The following is a 16,556-nucleotide window of genomic DNA, read 5'->3' on the forward strand; positions in this document are numbered from 1 at the left end:
AGATCCCAGAGCACGGAGGTCAGCTCACACTATAATCAATAGAAGCTTAAGTTAGTGCTACCCCTTTGAGATGGACATTTAAAAGTGAAATAGGAGTTTTTACTCCTTTTGTAGTTGAAAAAATCTCCATCAATCTATGTGGAGAGACATTTTACAACAGTTCAGATTACAATTGAGAACTTTGGCTTTTTAGGCCAGGCTGCTGTTGAAGGCCTGCCTGCACTCTCACCTGTTCCCATTCAATGAAAAACTGATACACAAGTGTGGCTAGAACAGTGGCCCTTAGCAAGTGACAAAATTCAGTCCTTATCAGATATAGTACAGGAGAAACTTGACCAAGGACACTTACAACCTTCTCTAAGTCCTTGGAATTCCCCTGTATTTGTTCTAAAAAAAAAATCTGGAAAATGGAGGGTGTTGATTGATTTAAGAAAGATAAATGAACAGATGGAAACTATGGAAACTCTTTAGCCTGAACTTCCATCTCCTACTCAATTGCCTAGAGAATGTTTCTATTCTATCACTCTGGATAAGAAGGATATGAAAAGGTTTGCCTTTTCAGTGCCCAGCATTAACTTAGCTGAGCCTTATGAAAGATATGAATGAACAGTTTTGCCACAGGGAATGAAAAATAGCCCTACTGTGATATAAAGATGCAGTTGCTCCAGCTGACAGGTTTTATAAAACCCCACTGGAAGGGCAGTGTCCAGTTCAGGCAGCTCCACTATCTTTAGATAATTACCAAGTAATGTGGAGAGATCCAGAAAGTGGTGAATGGAAGGGACCAGATAGGTTAGCTGCTTGGGGGAGAGGGTTTACAAATGGAGAAGGAATCAGATGGGAGTCAATGAGCCATATTTGCCATGTCCATTTGAGAGAGATAGAAAAAGAGAAAAACCTCAAAACAAAGGAGAAAACTCAAGAACATCAGGTGGTTCCACCTCTGACTACATGTGCCACTAAAAAGCATGACTCTTAACCCAACTCATGAACATCAAAAATTGTCACTAAGATAGATACAGGACTTCAAAATGTGCAGGAATCATTGGATTCCCTAACACATAAAGTAATGGTCAGTAGATTGGTTTTGGACTATTAGTAGGACTTATGAACATGTATAATTCCTCATATTGAATTATGTTGTTTGCTACATCACTCCTAGCCTGTGTTAAATTACTATGTGCTTATGTAATACCTCCATTGCTGATGGATTTATGTATACCTATTTCAAGTAAGACCCTTCAATCCAGAGGAAACCTGCTAACAATATTGGTTTAGTGTTTCACCTTCCTGAGAAGTCAGGGAGGGCTTGACCACCTGTGTTCTAAAACAAAAGAAACTTGGAGATATAGAGGTTTGAACTCTGGACAAGTATACTTGAAACAAGGTGTAAACTCAGTGGAATTGATGAAATGATGGTTCTCTAGTTCACATATATACTTAGTACTTAGCATGGTGATGTACTGCTTCTCTAGTTCATACATAATCAGTATGCTATAATGATGTAATTTAAGATATAAGATATATAAGGGCTAAAAAGAACTAGAAGATGGACATTCTATCTTTGACATGTCTCCTGGTGGCTCTCATGCCTCCTGCACTAAGATGAAGACTAGGCCAGAATAAAGAATCTAAACTCTATTCTTGACCATTCTCATGGTGTCTGTCCTGCTGAGACCAAGGCCCTTCAGGAGGACCTCCAGAAAGCTAGCCCAGATATTACACAACGTAATATGATTAAACTTAATAATATTTAATACAAAATCCTGTATTCAAATGCACAAAACCATCTGTAAAAAGAACGGGGTAAGGAATGTATAGATAAATAACAATTCATGTGGGGTTTTTAGTAAATTGCATGTTCAAATATGCATAAAAAGTTTGTGATGGCAGTCTCTCTCCCCACAAAAGAGTGAATTAAGTCTCAATCTGCATCAAAGGAAGTAAACTATAGAATAAGGGAGAGTATAAGCCTACTATACAGTTCCCTATTCAGACTACATCTTGAATATTATGTTCCGTTTGGGTATTATATTTAGAATGGCTATTTAAGAAAGATTTAACATGTCCAGAAGTCAAGCAGGGTGGTGAAATAATTAAAAAACAGGATTTGTGAAGGTTGATTTAAAGAATGAGATATTTAGGCTAGAATGTAGATTTGAAAAATAGCCTAAAGTGGGAGATAAAAATCTGGACTTGAAGTTAAGACTCTGGATTCAAATCATGACTCTTTAGTATACTGGTAATGTCATCTTCATGACTTAGCCTCTCTGTACCCAATGCAACTCTGTAAGACTACACAGAACCAATTTTTAATAAAGGGAAGTGGGAAGGAACATGACACTCAAAAGAAAGCCACTATAAAGAGAAGTACTATAGTCATTTGCAAATATTTAAGGAGCTGACATATGAAAGAGGAATTAGAGTTGTTTTTCCCCTTGGTCCTGGAAGGTAGAACAGAAGCAAGATGTGTTAATTACAAAGAATCAGGTCTTAATTCAATAAGAAAAAAACTATTAACAATAGGGTTATCCCAAAGTGGGCTGTACAACCTTACTCATGTAGCATTTATTAAGCATCTACTATCTGTAAGGCACTGTGTTAAGTATTGGGGATACAAAAAAGGCAAAAAGGAGTCTGGCTTTCAAGGAACTCAGTTTGTTAATATTGACAACATATTAATAACAGAGAGAGAGAGAGAGAGAGAGAGAGAGAGAGAGAGAGAGAAAGAGAGAGAGAGAAAGAGAGACAGAGACAGAGAGAGAGAGACAGAGAGAGAGAGAGAGAGAGAGAAAGAGAGAGAGAGAGAGAGAGAGAGAGAGAGAGAGAGAGAAGATAAAGTTAGAGGAAAGGCATTATGATTAAGGAGGATCAGAAAGCCATCTTTAAAAAGGTGAGATTTTATCTGGGACCCAAAGGAAGCTAGGAAAGCCTTAAAAGAGGAATAAGGAAGGAGAACATTTCAGATATAGGAGAAAGAACAGGATGAAGCAAAGAAGCTGGGAAGTTGCCTCAGCTGTTTCTTTTCCCTCAGATCAATATCAATAATTGTGGAAATGTGTATAGAATAATTGCACATATTTGACATGTATTGGTTTACTTGCTGTCTAAGTGAGAGAATGGAGGGAAGGGAGGAAGAAAAATTTTGGAACACAAGGTTTTGCCAAGAGTGAATGTTGAAAACTATCATTGCATATATTTTGAAAATAAAAAGCTATTATTTAAAAAAATTTAAAAGAAACAATATCAAATTAAACCTCTAAGTTGATTCTAGAGTAACATAACCCACAAAAAGATAGATGGAAACACTTTTTCAGCTTAAGATAACTCCTAAGGATTTCAGGAAATCCTGTCTCACTTGAGTAAAATGAGAATGCAGCCCAGTGAAGCAGTGTACTAGAAATCCAGAGTGAGATTTTTAGACATAGCACAGATTAATAAACAAGGCTCCTTAGTTTTGAATCAGCATGCCCATGGCATGGCAGACCAAGTGTGACAACTCTAACCCCATCACAGAAGGCAAATTGACAACCCCAGAATACAGGAATCAACAGACCCAAGAATAGCCAAGCCACTCCAGCACAGTGAGAAAGGCAGTAGCACCTAAGGCTCTAATGCATAAAATTAATAACAAGACCCCTTGATTTCTAGCTCAAAAAAACTTGGGACGATGTCCCTTGTGCCCCAGAAGCAGAGTTCAACTTTAAGCCCAGAAACAAGCTAAAACATGAGTAAAAAATTGAAAAGAGCCTGAGAATAAAAGACTGCAAAAATGATAGGGAAGATCAAACGCAAAATTAGAAAAGGATAGCTAGAAAAATGCCTGCATGTGAAGTCCCAAAGGAGAATATGAATTGGTCTCAAGTTCAAAATATACCCCCATAAGAACTCCAAAAGGATTTAAAAAATCAAATAAAAGAAGGGAAAGAAACATTGCAAAAAAGAAATCAGAATTATTCAGGAGGATTATGAAAAAAAAAAAAGTTAACAACCTGGAAAAGGAAGCATAAAAGTTGCCTGAATAAAACAACTTATTAAAAATAGAATTAGCCAAAATAGTAAAAAAAAAAAAAAATTCCTTCGAAGAAAACACTCATTTAAAATTAGAATTGGACAAATGTAAAAGAAGGTATATACGAAGAAAATAATTCCTTAAAAATTAGAACTGAACTAATGAAGGCTAATGATTCTATGAGAGAAGAATCTGTCAATCAAAATAATGAAAAAAAATAGAATAAAATGTAGAATAACATATAAGAGATGAAACAGTAAAGAGGCCAGTGTTATTGGCTCACAAAAAAAGTGGTGGGAGAAGGTATAAAAAACAAGAAAAGAAGAAAGGGGACAAATTGTGAAGATTTTTAAAAATCAAGCAGAAGATTTTAAATTTGATCTTAGAGATAATAAACTTCTAGTGTTTCCTTAATAGAGATTGACATGGTCAGTAAAAAATTTTAAGAAGCAGCTTCAACAACAATTGGAGAAGATTTAAGTGATATAGATTGGAAATTATAGGAAATAGAAAGACACTGGAAATTTGATGAAACAAAAGTGACTCTGAAGATCAAACAGATATCATGCCTCCTTTGCTTTTCCATTGAATTGAAAGGGTAAGAAAAGAACAAGTCTCACTCTTACAAATTGTTAGATCTTCAAGAGAGAAATAGGTTTTTTGCAAAATCAAATAGAAGAGAAACATAAGGTATGTTATTAGTGGGCATTTGTTTTGGGGAACAAAATTTGGATAGAACATTAATAAGAGAATTAAGAGGATAAGGGAGTTGGAGAACAGGAATGAGTGAGATGGGTAGAAAGGAATTATGTGTTACCAGACCCTGGAAAATATTAGCTCTTATCTATTTTCAGAATCAAGGACAGATAAAAGTTCTTCTCTCTAAGAGGTACAAAGCATCTGTTTCTAGAAAACTCAAGGCTTGAGCATTTGTCTTCTGTTATCCAAAGAGCCTACAACATAAAGTTAGAAGGAAAGATCACACAGGATATTATCACATGTACTGTGTTGTAGCCAAATAAGCTTTCAAAGATGTCTGGTCTTTGTAACTAAAAAAAAGCTAAGTGCAGTAATTTATATGAACTTTTTTGTAGTTATTTTTCTAGCACAGTAATCAAAAAAGCACAGTCATAGTTTCCCACTTATGAGATATTTAATCTTGGAACTGATAATGGTATAGATTTGATTTTTCATACAAATCTATTGTTTATTATTGCTCAAAGATAATACATTTTTTTATAATAGGGATATGAGGGCAGGGGGAAATGGGCTACAGCAGCAATCATATTGCTTTATAAGAGATAAAAGCACAAAAAATACAGCTCAAACATTCCCAGCCTTGACATTATTACCTTCTATCACCAATGAGGTAATCTATTTCCATTTCTTCTTAGAGCCTTTCCCCCATCTTTATCTGTGCTTCACAATAAACAGCTTTAAACTTTAATGGGCTGCAGTCCTTTTATTTTCTTCTCATTCATTGCATTCCAAATACAAAAGTTGCCACATGTTTTATGTTGTATCACAACCATGTTTGGAGCTGTGATTATGACTTGAAAATTGGGAAAAAAAAAAGAAACTACCTTTAGGCCACTTTATTTGCATATGAGGACCTAATACTATTTAAATAATAGTTAAAATCACAGCCTTCAAACTCAAAACCAGACATTAAAACATTGCCATTGGCAAAAATAATAGGGTGTAAGCTGGCTTTATGCAAGATAGAGGAGGAGGGGACAACAGAGAAAGCCACCAAAATGACTTGCTTTATTCATTTCTATGTTTCTTTATTGACTTGAATTTTACTAAATTCTCTTCTTTTGTATATTTAAAAAAAAATAAAACAAAACAACACTTTTTGCTGTAGAAAATAAGGGCACAAAGTTATCAGGTTTAAAAAAAAATATGTGTTACATGGAAGACAGAACAGCAACTAAGATATTGTGATTAATTTGATAGACTTCCAGTAGGAAGTATTTAGTTTATCTGCACATAGTAAATGAATATTAAAATATGCATACCCCAAGGCTACCAGAAAAAGTAGATAACAGCTGTTGGTCTAAAATGTGGTTTCATTATGCAGAAATTGGAATAAGCTTGTAATTATGAATTAAAGCTAGAACAGTAAAAAAAAAAAAAAAAAAAAAAAACACAAACACGTTGAGTGGGTTTGCACTAAACCTACCGTTTGAAATCAGTATTCAGTAATAGAAAAGGAGAAAAAGAAGAAAGGAGGAAGAAAAAAAAGAACAGGAAAATGTTTATACTATTTTTAGAATTATATATCAAAAATTATCATTTCTATTGCTTAAAAATGTAGAAGTGAAGGTAGGAGGATTGGTGATATATCCTTGTTGAATAATAATTAAGTAAGAAAAAAATAGGAAACTTTTGTGCTATTTTAGGCTTAGTTCGATGAAGTTCATTGCTTTAATGGCATTTTCATTTCAAAATAGCAAGATATTACAGAGTTTCTTCTTCATTTATTTCTATGGAAAGCAGAAAGGAAAGAGCCAGCAGATAGGAAAGAAAGGATATACTCCACCACGCTGTAAACTTTTCAAAGAAAAGTGAAGAACTATGTAAGTCAGAAAGCCTACATAATGGGTGAGACTAAGGAGAAAAGTCCTTAAGATTTAATACTCTATGATGTTTAGTTCTGGTAGAGAATCACTGATTAGAATGAAGTCTCTTACAGTGAAAAAAAATCTGAGATCTGGAGTCAAAATACTCATTTAGTTCCTATTTTTACTACTTGTTACCTCTGCAACCTTAAACAAATTACTGTCACTTATCAATTATCTAATCTTTAAAATGAAGGAACTTTAACAAAATGGCCTTTATTTTTATTGTTGTTTCATTTTACTTATATGTGGTTATTTTGTAATATGTAATAAGTAAATGTGACATTAATATAATCTAATGGCTCAAAGCATATGAGAGAAAACACAATGTGTTGTATTGGAAAGAGTCCCAGATCTAGAATTTAAAGACTTAATTCAAGTACCAATTTTTCCATTGGCTACATGTGACCATGAACAAGACCCTTCCATTTGCCAGATCTCAGTTTATCCATCTATAAAATGAGAGATTGAGGTAAATTTAAGCTCTTGAAAAGACCTGTAATATCCTTCCACTTCTAATTCTCTAAATTTTATCTGTGACACTACAAAAACTGCACATATAGTCACAGGACAAAAATTTTGCAAAGGTGTTTAGGAAGTGAAAATTGTCTATAAAACTGAGTGTAGCCTGAACTAGATTGAATAGTAATTGGAAAATATTTTACAAAATTAATTAAAAATTAATTTAAAAAATTAAACAACACAGATAATGTTAGTCTGTGAGTCAAGTTAGTGTTCTAGAATCAATATGGTATTCAAAAAGACTCATTTCTATATGAATTTTATACCTTTGATCTGCAATAGCAGATTTGTTGAGCACAAATATAGTCTCTTTCTTGCTTAGTAATATAGCTGTGTAGACTCCAGGAGTCAGTCAATAAACATTTATTAAACATCTATTCTATGCCAGATACTTTTCTAAGCACTAGGAAATACAAAAGGGGTGGGGGGGGGGAGGGCAAAAAACAACTCCTGACCACAAAGAACTTACAATTTAATGGGGAAAGAAAGAAGAGCAGATAACAGCTACAAGTTTGACTCATAGGGTATGAAGATAAGCCTATTCAGCCAGCCCTTCTACATGCTCAGGGTTATATACAGTAAATTGAAAATACATAGATTCATAATGGATAGTAGATTACTTCAGAAATACTAGAACTACCTGACAATAATTAGGCTAGAAAATGATATTATAGAGGTAAAGGAAAAGGAAATTATATATGTTGCCAAATACTAAACATTGGGGGAATGAATATAATTTGTGCTTTGTATTTAAGTGCATTGTTTCCTTTAGTAGCATGCCATAGTAAAGAGAAAGAGCTATATTTAGAGTCATCGAATCTGTATTCAAATCCTGGCTCTCTCGCTTGCTTGCCACCTGTATGACTTTTGGCAAGTCATTTAATTTCTACATCTGTAAAATGAGGCTGGATTATTGGACCTTCTAAAGTCTCTTTCACATCTTAAAAGTCTGTAATTAGTGCCAACATAGGTACTATGTATTAAAGTAATTGTCTGTGATTATACTGTTTATAAATTAATGAATATTTAAGCCATCTGCCAGGAACTGTGTGCCTGGTGAGTTTTTCAAGAACTACACATTTTCTTCCTGAGAGAAGGAAGTAATAATAATGACCAAGGAGAAAAGGATTTTGAAATTTATTGCACATTATGATGGAAATTGAAAGCATTAGTCATTTGGAGAAATTATTTTCAACCAATCAACAGGTTTTTATTTCATTTTAATGTAAAATTTCATTTTTTTCTTAGCAAAAATCCAACTCTTTAATTCTCCAAACCTTTCCCTCATTGAAAATAAGGGTGGTTTCAAAAAATATGAGTAGAGGCAAATTGAAGTGAGCAGAAGGAGGAGATCATTGTACACAATAAAAAGAATATTGTAAAGATGATCAATACAATGATGTAATACAATATCAAAGGATTCATGGTGAAAATTGTTAGTCACCTTCAGAAAGAGAACCGATGAACTCCAAATGCCAATAGAAGCATAATTTTGTCACTTTCTTTACTTTCTTTGATTTTTTTTCCAATCTGGATTTGGAAATTTATTTTGTATGATTTAACATATATAATTTGTGATCATATTGCTTGCTTTCTCAGTAAGTGGGAAAGGAGATGGAAGGAGGGAGATAATTTGGAACTTGAATTTTTTTTTAAATTGTTTAAAATAAATAAATAATATTTAAAAAAAGAAAAAAGAAATCTTGCTTTAAAAAATGCATGATGAAGCAAAACAAGTATCCACAATGGTCATAGCCTAAACAAAATAATGTGTGTCTTTCACTTCTCTTTCAGATCAATAGCATGTGTCATCAGATTTCTAGAATCATAATTGATCATTATGCTTGTCAAAGTTATTCTTCCAAATTGTTTTTTTTTATGATATTGTTATACCTATATAAATTGTTTTTACTTGTTCTATTCACTTCAATCTTGGTCCTCTTCTAAAATGAAGGACAAACAGCAGTGGCAATTCAGACAAGTCTCCCCAAGTTTCTTTGAAATTATCTCCTTCATTTTTTGAAGCATAATGGCATTCAATCACATTAATATACCATAACTTACTTAGTCATTCCCCAATTCATGAGCACTCCCTCAGATTCCCATTCTTTACCATCTCAAACAAGATATATTTTCACATATTCTTATGATTTGTTTTGCTTAAGAACAATTCCTCTCTCCTTTTCTCCTTTCTCTTTCCCTCCTAAAGTGAAATGTACCCAAAAATTCATACATGCATACATATGTATGTATGTGTGTGTGTTTCTCCTCTGTCAGCTAGTTTACATGACAGGGAAGCTCATCAGCAGCTACTTTCCTTCTATTCTTTCCTCCATTTTAGTATAGAGACCTACTTGTGTACCCTGATTCTTTGAGATAATTTTCCCTAACTCTCCTTTCATTGTTGTGTAGTCCTTTGTAACAGTTATCTTCACCTCTTCATTATCTCATTTAGCAAAGATACTGGAGTGGTTTGTTGTCATTTCTTTCTCCATGTTGTTTTAGAGGACAAGGAACTGAGACAAACAGGGTTAAGCAAGGTCTTACATGTACTAAGTGTCCGAGACCAGACTTGAATTTAGAAAGATAAATCTTCTTGACTCCAGACCTGGTCTTCTATTCTCTGTGCCATCTAACTAACAAAACTTTCTTTTCCCTCCTCCAAAATATTTTTCTTCTGCTCTGTTTTTTTCCTCTTAAAGACCACACCCAGATCAAGGTTAATTAGACTCCCTATATGACTCCTCTGATGATAGAGTTTGGGGAGAGGGAAGGGCATATATATCATCTTCCCAAATTGAGCTATAAGTAGTTTATATTTAATTCTTTATCATCTAATATCTGTGTTGTGAAAAAAAAAAACTACAAATTATAATGATCTTGAGAAAACTCTGTTACACTATTTGAACCTAATTCTGTATGTCTGGGAAACTGGGCCACCACCTCTACCTGTTGTTTAGAGATCCTTAATTATTTCCATTATGCTTGCAAAAAACCTAATTAGATCCAAAGATTGACACAAGACATCAATTTTACAACTCAAGCAATCTTTATAGCTTATCAGAAAATTGACTCTTTACTGATCAATCAGTTACTGTTTACTTGTATCCTGATTGACATTTGGGTGAAAGAGAGAATGGATAACTCCTTTTCTGATTTTAGGGAATTATACCTATTTAGTATTCTCATTCCAACTTGGAAAACTGTCATTCCTCTAATTAGAATCTTGTACTCTGGTTTGTGTCCTGTTAATTGTTTGATTTTAATGCATAAAATTCTGTCTCCTCCTGTATTCAGTATCTAGTACCAACCTGAGGAAGGCCTGTTCCTGATTCGTTATGCAATAAGTATGTATTGCTTAATATATCAAACTCAAACCTTGTTTAAAAAGCTCAAACCTTGGTTTCCTCAGTCATTTTGGATTTCATCCATCACAACTAATAAGTGTCTGAGGCCCTCTTTTATATCAGACTGATTTTAGTATATATCTATATGTTTTAGTGTTTTGTTTTTTTAAACCTGGAAGCTCTGGATTTTGGATATGATGTTCCTGAGAGTTTTCATTTGGGACTGTCTTTCAGAAGGTGATGGATAGATTATTTCCATTTATATTTTGCTTGTGGTTTTACAAAATTTGGGAAGTTTTATTTTAAGATTTCATGAATTGTACTCTCTGGGTTTTGTTTTTGGATTTTTTTTTTCGTGTTAGGTATCCCAAAGATTCTTAATCAAAATTTAAATACATGTAGAAAACTGTTTTTTATTCTTTTGACCTTATTTTAATATTACTTGTTGTGTCATGGAGTAATTTGCTTCTATTTGGTACATTTTAATTTTTACAAATTGCAGCTAGGGCAAGATTTTGTACCTCCTCTGTCAAATTAATTCCCTTTCTAGATCTTTCTTCCATATCTCTAAATTCTTTTCTACTTTTCCTCTAGCACTCTCATTTCATCTATAATAATATTTTAAACTCTTCTTTTAAAAAAAGTCTTTTTTGATCTTGGAATTTGAGGAACAGGAATTTGAGCTAACATTGTACCTAAAGTGTGTTTTCTTTGAAGCTTTTTTGTAAGTGTTTTGGAATCACTTTCCTTCTGAGTTTATGTCTCACATGTTTCTGTCACCATAATGGTTTTGTATATTGTTCTTCTTTTGTCTGCTAATTCCTGGACTTTGGATTCCGTGTTAGACCAGGACTCTGTGTACTTCTTGAAGGAAGGTCTGGATGGGTATTGTCAACTTTTCTTAGAGTATGGGGTGTGTGTTATTGCAGGATGTGAGATCCAGTTTGGCAATCTGCACTTAATCTTTCAATGTTTCTAATGGGGTCTGATCCAGACAAAATTTGATTACAGACTTCAGCCCCTTCCATCTGCAAGTTTTTGAACTGGGTTTGGCTCTACACAATAATGCTGCTGCTGGACCTAGTCACTATCAGACAACACGGAAGCTCTATCAGTTCAATGATAAAACGACAGAATCCCCTTTGTTTGGGATTTCTGCCCTAATTATAGCTGTACAAGATTTAAACTGAGATTGTACTCTACCCTTGGAATCTAAGCTATACTTGCTTCTGAATTTGCTACTTTCTTAGTATCCAGCCTAGGTCCTGCTGCCACTCTCTACCTTGCAACACCATCCACTTCCATTTTCCAGATGCTGGATCTATGAGTCATAGATGACTAGTAAGAGATATAGATACTAATTGGCACTTATTCTGGTGAAAGCACCCCAGTAGAACTCTGGGACCTCCTCTAACCCTGATGAATATCCTGTCCATATATCTCTTTGTCTATCTCCTTCCTATTCTAACCTGGGATGAAAAAAAAAAATGACACAGTAAGTTACATATAAAACATTTAGCACAGTGTTTAGCACATTGGAAATGTTAAGGGAATCCTCCATCCCACAATTAGAAAACAGTTTGACAGAAACTAGGAACAGACCAACATCTCATTCAGTGTGCAAAAACAAGATCAAAATCTATACATGAGTTAGAAATAAAAGATGACATTGTAAGCATATCAGGGTACCATAATATATACTTTACCAGCCAAATCTATAGATAAGATGAGGAAGACCAAATAAGAGATTAAAAGCATGACATAAAATGATAAATTTTAATTACATTAAATTTTAAAAAAAGTTTTATACAACCAAAACCAATGCAACAAAGATGAAAGCTGGAGGGAGGGAGAGTAGAGAGAAGTATTTTCAAGTTTCTCTGCTAAAGGCATTATTTACCAGATATATAAAGAACTTAGTCATATTTATAAGAATGTGAATCATGGCCAAGTTGATACATGATTGAAAGACATGAACAGGTAGTTTTCAGATTAAGAAATCAGAGCTACCTATAGTCAAATGAAAAAAAAAAAACCCACTATAAATCACCATTAATTAGAGCAATGAAAATTAAAATAACTCTGAAATACCATCTCACACTTATCAGTGTGGCTAATATGACAAATATTGGAGAGGATATGGAAAAATAGGGATGCTAATGCACAACTAGTAAAGTTGGGAACTGATCTAACCATTTTTGAGAACAATTTGGAACTATGTTCAAAGGTCTATAAAACCATGTTAACTCTTTGACTCAGCAGTGCTACTACTAGGTTTGTATTTCAAAGAGATGAAAGAAAAAGGGAAAGATCCTATGTGTGCAAAAAGTATTTATAGCAACTTTTTATGGTAGAAAATAATTGGAAATTGAGAACATAATCATCTCTTGAAAAATGGCTGAACAAGCTGTGGTCTATGCTGGAATATCATTGTGCAATAAGAAATAATAAACAGCAAGATTTCAGAGAAACTGCAAAAAACTTATAGGAACTGATCCAAAGTGAACAGAACCAGGGGTCACTGTACATGATACCATCAACCATGAACACTTCATCTCAGCAATACAATGATACAAGAAATTCTGAAGGATAAGATAAAATTCTTTTGTTGTTCCTCTTCAGTCATTTTCATCATACCTGACTCATTGTGACCCCATTTTTTTTTATTTTCTGTGGCAAATATACTAGAGAGGCTTGCCATATATTTCTCCAACTCATCTTAAAAAATGATCAGTTATGTGACATGCCCAGTGTCACACAAATAATAAGTGTATGAGGACAGATTTGAATTTAGGAAAGTGTGTCTTCCTAACCTTAGACATGTCAGTCTATATTCACTGCTATTCACCTCGAGACAAAGAATCTGAATGCAAATCAAAGCCAATTGTTAATGTTCTTTATTTTTCTTGGGTTCCCTCTGCACTTTTCTTTTGGTCTATGTTCTCTTTTACAATGTGGCCAATATGGAAATGTGGTTTTTTATGACTTCACATGTATAATAAATATCAAAGTATTTACTTTCTCAAGAGGAAAGAGACAGGGAATTTGAAACTCAAAATTATTTTCAAAAGTCAAAACTTAATTTTACATGTAACTGAGAAAAAATAAAAATATTTTTTTTTAAAAAATGTTTTTTACTTACCTTTTCTTTTCACTGTAAATTTCTTATAGGTTTCCCCATCAAAATTTGTTCTGCTGCAGTCTCTCAAAATATTTGGAAGAGTTGTGTTGCTTTATTTATTTATTTATTTTGGTGAAGGGAGCTCACTTTACTTCTTTCTGCTATTCTATCTTCTATCGATTTCTGCTCTATCCTTTGTTTATAATAATAAGTACTTATTTTACAATAAGCAATTATATTATTTATGTAATATCATAGAAGTCATATTGTACACATTGTTATACAGTAATATTCTTACATAATATTAACATGTTGTTAATTATTGATATGAGAACATATCTTTTTATTATTTTTTTTCTTTCTTTTCTGCCCAAAGCATTGGACTAAAAAGAAAAGAGAAAATATGGTCTTTGTTTTGACGAGCCTACCTGAAAAGTTACATTTAATAAAAATTTCTAACTCTGATCTGGAATTTAAAATTAAATCTGTTCATTTACTTTATATGCATGTCAGTAAACATAATTTGCTTTAAATAATGACAGCAAAAATTTTATCTGATTTTTTTTCTATTAGCAAAAATTGGAGAAAGTACCTGGAAAATTAAATACATAATTTTTGTTTGTACCACTAACCTCATAATTTTTATATCTGTGCTAATAAGGATCTAACATAATCCTAGAATCTAACTTCTTCACAAATGAGAAATTATTTGTAAAGTACTTAGCACAGTGCCTGGCACATAGATAGGCATTAATGTTCTCTTCTCTTTCTCCCTCTCCTAATCATCTATCAAGAAATTCTACAACTAAATTAAAATTAATTCTTCTAAAAGAGAAACATAATATTATAGATTTAGAAGAGAATTTTAACAACCCATCTAGTCTTACCTTCTCATTATATAGAGGAAGAAAATAAGGCCCATAGAGATTAAATGATTGGCATTTAAATGATTAACTGCCTAAAGTCAAATAGATAGTAAATAATGAACCAGCATTGAACCTAGGTCCCTTGACTCAAAAGACAGTGTGATATCTATTGTCCAAAACTGCCAAATTTAAAAATATATACCAGCAAGATTTAGCTTTTAAAATGTCAGTGTTCTAGAATTACCTGGACATAAAATCACAGAATCAAACTAAATTGAATCCACTTTTTAAATTATATCTATTTATTATCAAAAAGAAAATGAAGACCTCTTTTCCTGCCTAATAAAATATGTGTATATAGGTATATATGTGTATACATAGTTATTTTTGCTATAATACAAATGGAGAAAGTTATGGAAGTTAGGAAAATTTGGAGTGATTTTTCCCTTCTAGCTGCCAAAACATAATTATATGGCAAACACTGGAGCATCATTATATCCCTCAGTTGCATATACTTTTTGTTGGATAATAGCAATAAAAACACCCTGAGAAATAATAATAATAATAACATCCAGTACTTAGGGTTCCTAAATTAGATCTTATGTAATTTAAAATGTTGTACAAATATTAATTAATCTATATTACACACAAAAAATTGGACTAGGTAACTATTATTATGTCTCATATAAATGAAGAAATATAAAGAAAACAAGGTCAAGAGACTAGGCTGGAGATACACAAGTCAGTGGTAGGGCTGGGATTGCTCAAGAGTCTCTAACTCCTAACTCCAGAAAGAATCAGGAGACACAAGACAAATTTCACTGTCTTTTGACTACTAAATGATTTGAGATAGTTTATTTTAGGCAGTAGGAGGACTTTACCTGTCTGATTCCCACTTCATTTCCTGCCTCATTTCCTCTCTGATATTATTTTTCCATTTACACTATATCTTATTGAAAGCACTAGAGGAAGACTTGAATTCATGCCTCTAATACTTACTAGATGATCCAGAGTAAGTCCTTGTTTGTCTCAATTTCCTCATCTGTAAAATGAACTAGAGAAGGTAATGGTGAACTTCTCCAGTATTTTTGCCAAGAAAATTTTAAAATGGGGTCACAAAGAGTTGGATATGATTGAAACAGTTAGCTCACCAATAACAATAAACTTATATGTGTAAAGTTTTTAACATTTTATGTCCTCCATTAGATTAGAATTTCATGGGGGCAGCACCTGTATTTTTTTGGTCTAAATTTCATCCCCAACATATAACATAGTGCTTGTCCCTTAGTAATCATTTAGTAACTCCTTATTGACTAACTTAACAATTTTCTTCCTATATTAACAAGAGGTAATATTGTGGAAAGAAGATGAACAAATGAATAGATGAAAACAAAAACATTTATTAGATAAACATATTAGATATTAGATCCAAAAAAACATTAATTAGGATACTGGAGTATAGTTTTGGGTGAAGAGGTAGGGATATAACATCCCTGAACTCAACAATCTTACATTCTAATAGGAAAGTATGAGAGGAGAGTAGTGCACAAGGAGAGTTTAGACATTTGGACATTATTGAGTCAATAAGTGGAGTCACAGAGAACTAAATTGGTACATTCTTTGCAATGGCAATGGCAGTATTAATTTCATCAAGATTCTAGATATGTCAAAAGGAAAGTGAGTAGGGCACTATGGAGACAAAATTAATGGCGATGCAGCTTTGGAGAAGAAAACCAACCAATAAAATAAAACATAGCTAGTACCAATGTAAATACACACACATTATCAATTTACTACTCAGCTTTTTACACGAAATTTTCTAAATCTTTTCATCCCTTCTCAAATCTTCCATTTCCTAAACCCCACAACTAAGAATTGTATCTAATAGTTTATAGGGAAGGGGAAAGAGACTATTCATCTAAAGTTCTGGTTTCTCCTCTCTTCTTCATCTAATGTCATTTAGATGTCCTCTGCCACTATTTCCTCCAGCACTTCTGTCTCACATAAAAATGTGATCCTACAACTTGACAAGGTAAGCCCCTCTAGCTACATAATAAATCCCAT

The sequence above is a fragment of the Sarcophilus harrisii genome, chromosome 1 (assembly GCF_902635505.1).
Source record: "Sarcophilus harrisii chromosome 1, mSarHar1.11, whole genome shotgun sequence".
Lineage (NCBI taxonomy): Eukaryota > Metazoa > Chordata > Mammalia > Dasyuromorphia > Dasyuridae > Sarcophilus > Sarcophilus harrisii.